We start from the raw sequence: 10,282 nt of genomic DNA on the forward strand, positions 1-10,282 counted from the left end.
ATCAAATAGCAAAGTGAAAAATGGATCTTAGGTTTTTGTTCAAAGATAGAACTACCACCAACCATTATTAAGATTAAAGCTATTACTATTAGGCTTCACTATAGTTGAAATATCAAAATCATGAAAATTAATGTTATTTTTGACTATGTTAATGCTTTAAGTTTGATTTTAAGAGATTCTCAATTGAATCATCTCTATTGAAACATTATTCAAGAAGCTAAAATGAGTATAGGTAGAGATTGAATTGTTAATATTGAGTTTAGGTCTAAAATATTTATTAAATAGACTAATATTTTTATTAAGTTTGCTCAAAATTTAATATTAGAAGAACATTTCTTTAACCATCTTTCTTTTTTATCCAAAAGAGGAGGAAGGGGAGAGAATTGGTCTGAGATACTTTGAATTTTGTTATATGAGTTCTATGAATGAATCATCCTTTTAATTAAAAAAGGAAAAGGTGCCCTATTTAGTGCACGGAATTGCTGAAGACACGTGGTGTTGGGGAAAAAACACACAAAAAAAAGGCCAGAGCCTCCCCCGTTAATTCCCGCCACCCCCCTGGCCACCCTGCATGTATAGAAAATCAGAAAATATAACTTTTTGGTTGAACTTTTCTTTTGATAATTGATGATTTGATTTTGACTTAAAATACTCGCTTCAATTTTAATATAAGAAAAATATAAAAAACCTTAATATAAGACCATTAGAATAACTAATATTTTTTTAATTTTACTTCTTATTTATTATTATTATTATTTGAATTTCTATACACCAATTTATCATGATTATTATTTGTAAAATAGAACAAAATTAAAAAATTGTATCTTTATTAACAATTGTATAGATATAATTACCATTTCTTAATAAATAAATAGTTCAGATTATCTTACATTAGCGACAGGATAAAGTAAGTCTTTATAATTTATTCATTCAGAAAAATTCATTCCATCTAATTCCCTAATTTGAATATAGTTAACATAGGGATTAAATCAGTAATTAAAAAAATTCAGAAACTCTTTTTGGGCATAGGACTCGTTTACTTAAAGAAATCCGAAACTACAAATTATATTTTTTAATATATATATATATATACTCCCTTCGTTTAAAAATATAAAATATTTTTAATCTTATCTCAACTCCTAATGAAGTAATTACATACTTTCTAACTAACCCAATCTTTTCATATTTACTTCTATTAAATACTCTAAAATAAATATAAAGTCATTATCAATAAGGAAACTTTTGAAAAAAATAATAATAATTACACCTCGAAAGACTAAAAATATCTTACATTTTTTAATATTAAACTTTTTAAAAAAATGCTTTATATTTTTAAACGGAGGAGGTATATATTTTACTTAGAGAGATTTTTTCCAGGGACGAAGATTGAGGTGGTAAATGGAAATATATTTTGACTATTTAATTTGCCTATTTGCGCTTGGGTGGTAATATTATATTATTCAATGGAAAATTCCGTAAGATTTTAGATCCCATCTAAATATTAATAAATATGATGTTTATTGAATACCAAAAAAAAATGATGTTCATTATGTGGCTGTATTTGATGTTCTTTTTTTTTCTTTATTAAGTTGATATTATGTTTTGTTTGAAATTTGCAAAATATTAAGCCATGAAGAAGTAGAGATTCAAGCAAAGTTACAAGAATAATTGGGAAGGGGGGTGGAATCTTATTTCTTCCCTTCATGTTACATGAAATCCCTCTTCTTCTTTTTTTGTTGAGGACAGAGACCATTGTTTTTTCCAGGTTGGATTAAGCTGCCCAGTGAGGATTCCATTAACATTGACATCATATTTGAATAAGAAGAAATTATTACATTTATCCATAACATCATTTCATTGTTGTTGTTTTTTTTAATTCATAGCTATCATTTTATTAGAGGTCATTTTGTTTGAGACATGATTATGTATTAGGTCTTTTTGTTCGAAACATGATTAAGTATGAGTTCTTCTTTTGATAGGAATTTGAATTTTGATGGCCACGTTAAGAAAAATTAGACTTACGGCTTGAGCCAAATCTATTAATATTGTTGGTCTTGTACTTACAAAAGATTCGCAACCACAAGTTTATAAAAGGAAACAAAGTTGACTCTTATCTCACACCACAACCTGATCCAAGAGAGTTTACGTGGTTTCGACTGTTCCGTGGGAATTGATTTGATTTTCAAGATTTGTCACTTTTCTGCCTTGAAAAAAATTGCATTTCCATTATTGCACAAGGAGGGGGATTAAGGTTGATCTAATATAGTTGATCAGTTTTGCGAGTCGAAGTTTTGAATCAATCAATTTGTGCTTGAAAACCACACAAAACAACATCGTATGCTTTGCATTATGATCTATTGGATTTGGAGGTACAGGGCATGCAAATCGGTCAATATTGAAATGATTCGAGTCAAATAACGATATCGATCTTGAACATACACTTAATGTGAACACTACCCAAAAAAAGAAAAGAAATTTAATTAGTTTATTGTGAAGTCAATATAAACATTTTTGACTTCAAACGGGTTGTGCTGCAGTTGCCCCAAAAGAAAAGAAAAAAAAAAAAACTAGTTGTAGCTATTGACCACGCTTGTGGAATTTATATTCACACACTATATTATTGACTTCAAAGTTTGAAGTCAAACCTTCTTCCATTTTCACCGCTTATAACGTCAATGACAGGATAGTCAAACCAAAAAAAAAAAAACAAACAAACAAAAGAAAAACAACGGAAAATCATATGATGATGTCTTGTACAAATATTGAATTCTTAGTTTCTAATTGAAAATTAAATTAAAACATGAACAGGAAAAAGCATGGAAAAACGAGGGAAAATCACACGATGATGGCCTATACAAGTATTAACTTCTTGCGGCAACTTGATTGAAAGTTCAATTCAAAGATAAACAAGGAAATAACAAAGAAGAACGAGGGAAAATAATACGACGGATGATGGACTATACAAAGATCGATCAAATCACATTAACAAAATACAAATTAATTTATTAATTATATAACTTTAATGAAAATTCAATTAAATTATATTCAATCTTTTTATGTTAAGTATCACAATAAAACTCTTTCAACATGGTCGACGCGTAGTATTTTCGTTAATTAATTAATTAATATCTATAAAAAGTCGTTTTTGTATAATATGATATTTTAATTTTATTATTAATATATCAATTAATTAATTAACTAAACACTAAACAGTTGCAAGCTTGACCCCTGAATATTTCAATCGGTTGAAAGAGAAAGTCAGCGATCAATCCACATTGTACCCTTGAATATCTATAAACAATTGGGTTTATTCTCATCATATGGATGCGTGTGGTGTTGAAAATGTTGCCAGAAGATTGAACTGGTGTAGGGAAGATTTAATCAAGTGGAGTAAAGTAGCCTTTCCCAATAATAAAAAACTGATAAGAAATACTAAAGCTCAGATTAAACATTATCTATAGTATGAGTTCTCTGCTGAAAAGGCTAAAAGGAAAAAAAGAATTGGAAGTGGAGCTTAGAGATGTCCATTTGCGTGAAGAGCAATATTGGTGGCGGCATTCATGTGTCCAATGGCTTCTTTATGGTGATAGAAATACTCGTTTCTTTCATACAATTACTATCCTTTGCAGAAATTATAATAAGATTCTGAAGATTAAAAATGAGGATGGAATTTGGGTAGAAGAGCAAGATCAAATTGCCTTTGGGTTTTCACATTTTTATGGAATTTTTTTTAGAGCATCTAGATCCAACATGGCTACTGCTATACTTGACTACATTCTAGTGAAAGTGTCAAATTTTGATAATATTTTATTGTGCTGATCTGTCACAATAGAGGAAGTGAGATGCTATTTTTGGTTTAGGCAGTATGAAAGCTCTTGGTCCTTATGGTTATTCAGGACTTTTCTATCAAAAGGCATGGCCTATTGTTGGGGATTATATTTTTTAGCATGGTTAAAAACTTTTTTAGAGCAAGGGGATGATATTTATAGAATCAATGACACTAATATAGTGTTGATTCTTAAAGTAGATTGCCTAGAGAATGTTGATCAATTCAGGCTAATAAGTTTGTGCAACCTTGCCTACAAAGTAATTTCTAAAGTGCTTGCAAACAGACTGAAGAGTATTTTAGAGAAGATTGTGACTGTTTCACAACGTGCATTTGTCCCAAATAAGCTAATTAGGATAATGTTCAATTGGCCCATGAAATCTTCCAATATTTGCAGCATAAACCATGAGATTTGATTTGGCTCTAAAAGTTGACCTGAATAAAGCTTATGATAAACTTAAATGGGATTATCTTGAAGCAGTTTTGCTAAGATTGAGATTTGATTCTAGATGGGCCAGTGGATCATGAGATGTATTGTTGCTCATCACAATTGTACGGGTCGTAGCAAGTAATATAATGAAAGTAAAGTATCGTTTCCTCGATGACTTGTTTAAAAATAATAATCAAACAAAAGATTAAGTTAGTTCAACTAAGTTGAGCTAAATATAATTAGGTGAAAATAATTTTGAAACTAACTTAACACTAAAAAAAAAAAAACAAATTGATTCATAGACTTCAAGTACAAATTTGAATTTAGGATTATTTATTCCCCTTGTGTCTTATAACACCAAAATCATGTCCTCTCCTAAATGCTTTCAATGAAAATAAGTGCTAATCTAGAGTTCTAAAAATACTTGGACAAGCTCTCTCAAGTCATGAACAAGTGTTTAGTTAAATTAATTGCTCAATCTCTTGTTGTAATTAATAAAACTCAATTTTTAGCTCCAACCTTAATATGATTATGTAATATTAGCAAGTATATCTCTATCTTATTAGCAAAACCATCCATTCAACGTGTAAATATTAAATTTTTGCACTATTTTACTCAAGTTCTATACTCAATCTAGCCCTTTCAAGCATCAATCAAGTGAATTCAATATCTAAATAGTGGCCAATCACTTAGAAATATTAAGAAAAGAGTAAAATAAAAACACACACACACACACACACACACACAATCATTAATCACAAAAAGAGAAAAGAAACATAGTGTTAATCCATACAAGGGTTTCAAATAACCCTAGAACAAAGTGTTTAGTTATCCATAATCATCTAAAAGATACAAATACATAAAATATTTGGACCCATATCAGAATATAAGAGAGAAAAGGGAAGAGTAATAGAAAAACCAAAAAAACAAGCTTCAAATGTCTTCAAAACTCTGTTCTTTTGAACCCAACTCTTTCAATGTCCAAACCTTAGCACATAAAGCTCCAAATGGTTGTTCAAAGTCTAAAAAATGCATTCTGAGTCAAGCTCTCAACATATTTATGTCTTAGCCAACAATTTTTGATAAATAAAATGCAGCGTTTTTCTAACAGCAGTGAAAGTCACGACTTTAGCATTTTTGAACTGTTGTCACAATTAACAAAATTTATTCTTTTTACACTTGATTTCTTCATCCAAAAACCTTCCAAAAATATCAACAAAGCTCCAGAAACGTATCTAATTAAATCTTAAACCAAAATAACACAAAATTAGGTTGAAAATATTAAATTAAAGCTAAGAATGCAAACTCAAAACAAAATGCACATTTTTCTAATTTGAAAAATAAAAATATATACAAATGAGGTAAAATGGATTAAAATTTAAAAAAATGTGATACAATGACATGAAATTCTAGAGGTTAACATATATCACATCAATGCATTTTAATTTGACTCTTTTAAGAAGGAAAGTGGTTGAAGTTGTACCTCAAAGAGGGCTTAGACAAGGAGATTCCATTTCACCATATTTGTTTATTCTTGCTATGGATGTTTTCTCTGAAATGATCTCTGTTCATGCTAAGGTTGGGGAGCTTTAAGGCATAAAATTAGCAAATTCTTGTCCTAAGCTAACTCATCTATTATTTGTAGACGATGCTTTGTTCTTCTTAAAATGTTCAATCCTAAAATGTAAGGCTTTTAAAGTTTTAATAGACATGTTTTATGCAGCCTCAGGTTAGCAAGTTAACTTCTCTAAATCTAGTGTGTATTTTTCTTATAATACTCCTAGTGATGTACGGGAAGAGATATGTTCAATTTTGGGTGTTGAGGATTCTCCAGACCTAAGAACATATCTTGGTTTGCCTATTATTTGGGGAAGATGAAAAGCTACAGCATTAGCTAGTATACGTGAATGAGTAGGAAAGAAGATATAAGGATGGAAACACAATACACCATTTAAAGTAGGTAGAGAGGTTTTCATTAAATATGTTGCAAATTCCATCCATATTTACCTCACATTAGTGTTTAAATTTTCTAAAAAAGCTTGTGCTGAGCTTGATAGCTTTGTTGCTAATTTATGGTGGGGTAGTAGTAAAAATAGCAGCAAAATCCATTGGAAAAGATGGAAAGATATGTCTAAACTAAAAAAGGTTAGGGCCATGGGTTTTAAGGACTTTGAGGACTTCAATTTAGCTTTATTGGCTAAGAATGCTTGGTGTGTCTTGCATAATCCAGATGATCTTTGGGTTAAGGTTTTAAAGAGTGTTTATTTTAAGAATACTAATTTTCTACAAGTTAAGAAGGATTCACATGCATCTTGGGGTTAGTTAGGTCTATTGGAAGGCCCTAATCTGTTACAAAAATATTTGTTATAGGAAATAGGGGATAGCATTAATGTTAAAGTCTTTTTAGACCTATGGATTTATAGTTTACCAGGCTTTATAGTAAATGTTGAAATTTTAACTGATGATGAGAAGAAGATGACAATTGATCAGATTATTATGGACAGTTAGTGGAATCTAGACAAGGTGAGAGCAAGGTCTTATCTAATAAGATTGCAGAAATTTTTAAAAGCCCTAATTTATGGTAATGGTAGAAAGGATAAAGTTGTCTGGCTAGAATCAAAAGATGATATTTATTTTGTTAAATCAAGATATAAGGCAGTGAGAAGAGAATGACATTTAGAAACCTTACTTGATCCCTATCATTTGTGGAGGCCTCTTGAAGCTCTTTGGAGAGTAATTTGGGATATGCAAGTTCCTTTAAAGATTAAATATTTTCCTTAGCATCTCTATACTGGTTCATTAGCAACTAAGGAAGATTTATACAAACATAAGTGCCCTCCAACCAACATGTATCCAATCTTCATTTTGTTGAACAATTGCAAGAACATCTCTTTCTTTATTATAACTAGGCTAAGGCTGTCTAGTTTGTCTCTTAATTGGCATTAAATGTTTATTACTTGATATTAGTGAGACTTGAGAAATGAATGTGGGAGACTATTCTTTGTGATACGAAACTGAAAGAATATGATAAGACTTGCTGTGCTTTTACTCTCTAGTATATTTAGAAATTTAGATGTAATTATATCTTCCAAAATGTTCCACTAAATTCATGATCAATGATTTTGCTTGTTGAAACAGCTCTTAAGAGTTATTGTCTATTGACGAGCAGACATGAATTCCCTTGTCTCCTCCAAATAGCATTATGGTTCCCATGTCTCAACCTTCACGATGGCTCCCACCAAAATAGGGATCTTTGAAATTTAATATGGACAACTTTCTTCTTATGAATGGGTCATCTACTAGAATTAGGATTGTGTGTAAAGATTTCAAGGGAAATTGGATAAATGGTTGGTCTTTACTTATTAAAGCTAGATTTGTAATGAAAGTGGAATCTATGGCTATCAAGGATTAAGCTTTTGGAAATGGCAGGTCTTGTGGATGCAGCTATTGACATAGATAACATCACCATTTTTAATGTTGTTTCTTCTTATTGTTCACGCAGTTGTGATTGGAAAAGCTTTCAAGCCCTGCTAGATATTTTTTATCTTAATAAAAAGTTGAGTTGGATTTCATTCTCCTCTGTGAATAGATCTGCCAATAGAGCTACAAATTTTTTAACAACCTTCACCTCAAAGAAGATGTGTCCTCCAGGGCATCTTCAACTGCCTCCATCCTCTATCATGGCTGTTTTGTTTGAAGACATATTGGGTTTGAAAGCTACTGAAGAAGCACGTGCTAGTGTTGGATGATTTATTTGCTTTATTATCTTGACTTGTTTGACTCTTTTTTTGTCATTTTGTGCTTGTTTCCTTGAACTTAAGGCCGTATAGAAGTCCTTCAATTTTGTTCGACCCAGCCTAACGTGAAAAAGATCGATCCTATTAAAAATTGATCCTTTAGAATTGAAAGGACTAAAAAGACTAAAAAACCATATTGTTTCTTTGGGTTGGACTGGGTAGGAGACTGGGCATCTAGTCCACTTGGTCCAGTCTGGTCCTATTAAATTTATTTAGTATGATTATGATTAATTTAGTAATTATTAATAATAATACGTTAAGACTATTAATAATTTAATAAGTCCAGATCCTCGCACGGTTGCATGTTCAAACTAATAATTTAATAATCTGGACCACTTGAACTATAATTGAAATACTTTTTTCTTGTAGTTAGAAATTATTATGAATTTTTTTATGATTATGAGTGTTTTTATTATCTTAATTGAGTTTATTAAGTTGAAATGAATTATTGCCTTTTATAGAGAAAAAAAGGAAAAAAAACTATGTGAGTACTGAATTAACAAAACTAGTCTGTCAATCTTATGGACCAAGTTCGGTCATGTTAATTTTTAGCCTATCACTGAATCAGATCGAACTATGAGTTGTCTAAGTCAGTTCTTTTCATAAAGGAGACCAGACATCGGGTTAGGCTGAAGTCGAGTCCTGCTCAATCTTTTGTGCAACCCTACTTGAACATTTATTTTCAATGAAATGAATGATCTCTAGGCCAAAAAAATAATAATAATAGCTTGATTATTTTATTTTAAGAGTCTTGGCTATGAAAAATAGTATGGAATGTGTAGTAAGAATAAAATAGTAATTTTGTTAAAAATATGTTTCTTATATTCGAAAAATATAATACTCATAATTACTATTACATAATAGTATCATTAGTAAAATTGAAGTATTATATAATTCAATTTCATTTTTTTCTTTTAATTCATTTTAACCAAACCGGACATTTAACCCAAAAAAGAAAAAAAACTAACCGGACATAAAAGTTATGATATATATATATATATATATATATATTGAAAAAGTAATGATATCTTAATTGTGAATGACAATGCGCCAATCGTCAACATAAAATGAATAAATGAACGACATCAATTAGCCATGCACGTCGTAATTACTTGTTGCATTTTTATGGTTTAATTTGTTCAGACAACACGAATAATTGACTTTTGAATTGTGAACGCTTTTTAGTGCCTTTGTACGTTTCATTTATGACTGTAATAAAAAAAATCCATTATTGGCAATTTTTCTTTTATAAAAAATAGTCAACTCTGCTGTATGAAAATTCCATGAGACTTCATGATTCGTGTGGCTTATTAAACACTAATCAAGTGTAACACTGCTACGTGATTTTATATTTGTATACTCTCACCCAATTGTACTTTTGCCATTTTTTTTTATTTGTAGACTCTCACCTAACTAATGCTTCCTTTTTTATCAAAGTGTTCGTTTTGGATGCTTGTTTGCATTTCTACAACTAGAACATTATCATGATGTTATTATCATGTGAAATTAGTGCGAATAAAATAAGATAAAAAATATGGATGTTGATATATGGCTGTCATTTGTGCAAAAATATTGGTCGATAACAATTGTTTTTCAATCATGGCCCTTGTCTCTACAGATTACAGTGACCGATGGTCGTTCTAGTGGTGGCTGACGGTGGTTTTTAGGGTGGCTATGGCTGTTTAGGTGCTGGCTGGGGTTTGTTGGGAAAAGGGTACCTCGGTCATTTCCTATTATTCATAAATATATCAATTTAAATGCAAAGTAATATAATACATGCTTCCAAACTTCAAAAACATTTAAAGAACGACTTATAAATTTCAGCAAATGGGAAAATTTCTTACCCAAACTTTGTTGACCGCTCTTCTTTGAATTTCTAAAGGTACCATTGCATTTGTTTAAGCTGGCATCACACTTATTCATTTAGTTAGGAGAATATTTAAAAGATTAAATTACATACTCTCTTTATTAAAAAATATAAAATTTTTTTTGAAGAATTGAATGTTAAAAAATGTAAGTTATTTTTAGTCTTTTGATATGTAATCATTATTTTTTTTTAAGTACTTCTGTTGATAATGACTTTATATTTATTGTAATGTGTTTAATAGGGATAAATATGAAAAGATAAGGTTAGTTTGAAAATAGATAACTATTTTATTGGAGGGTAAGATTTAGTTTAAAATGCCATATATTTTTAAATAGAGGGAGTACAACTCCTCTAAATTTTGA

The sequence above is a fragment of the Prosopis cineraria genome, unplaced genomic scaffold (genome assembly GCF_029017545.1).
Source record: "Prosopis cineraria cultivar Desert tree isolate PC_DT_omini unplaced genomic scaffold, ASM2901754v1 PC7, whole genome shotgun sequence".
Lineage (NCBI taxonomy): Eukaryota > Viridiplantae > Streptophyta > Magnoliopsida > Fabales > Fabaceae > Prosopis > Prosopis cineraria.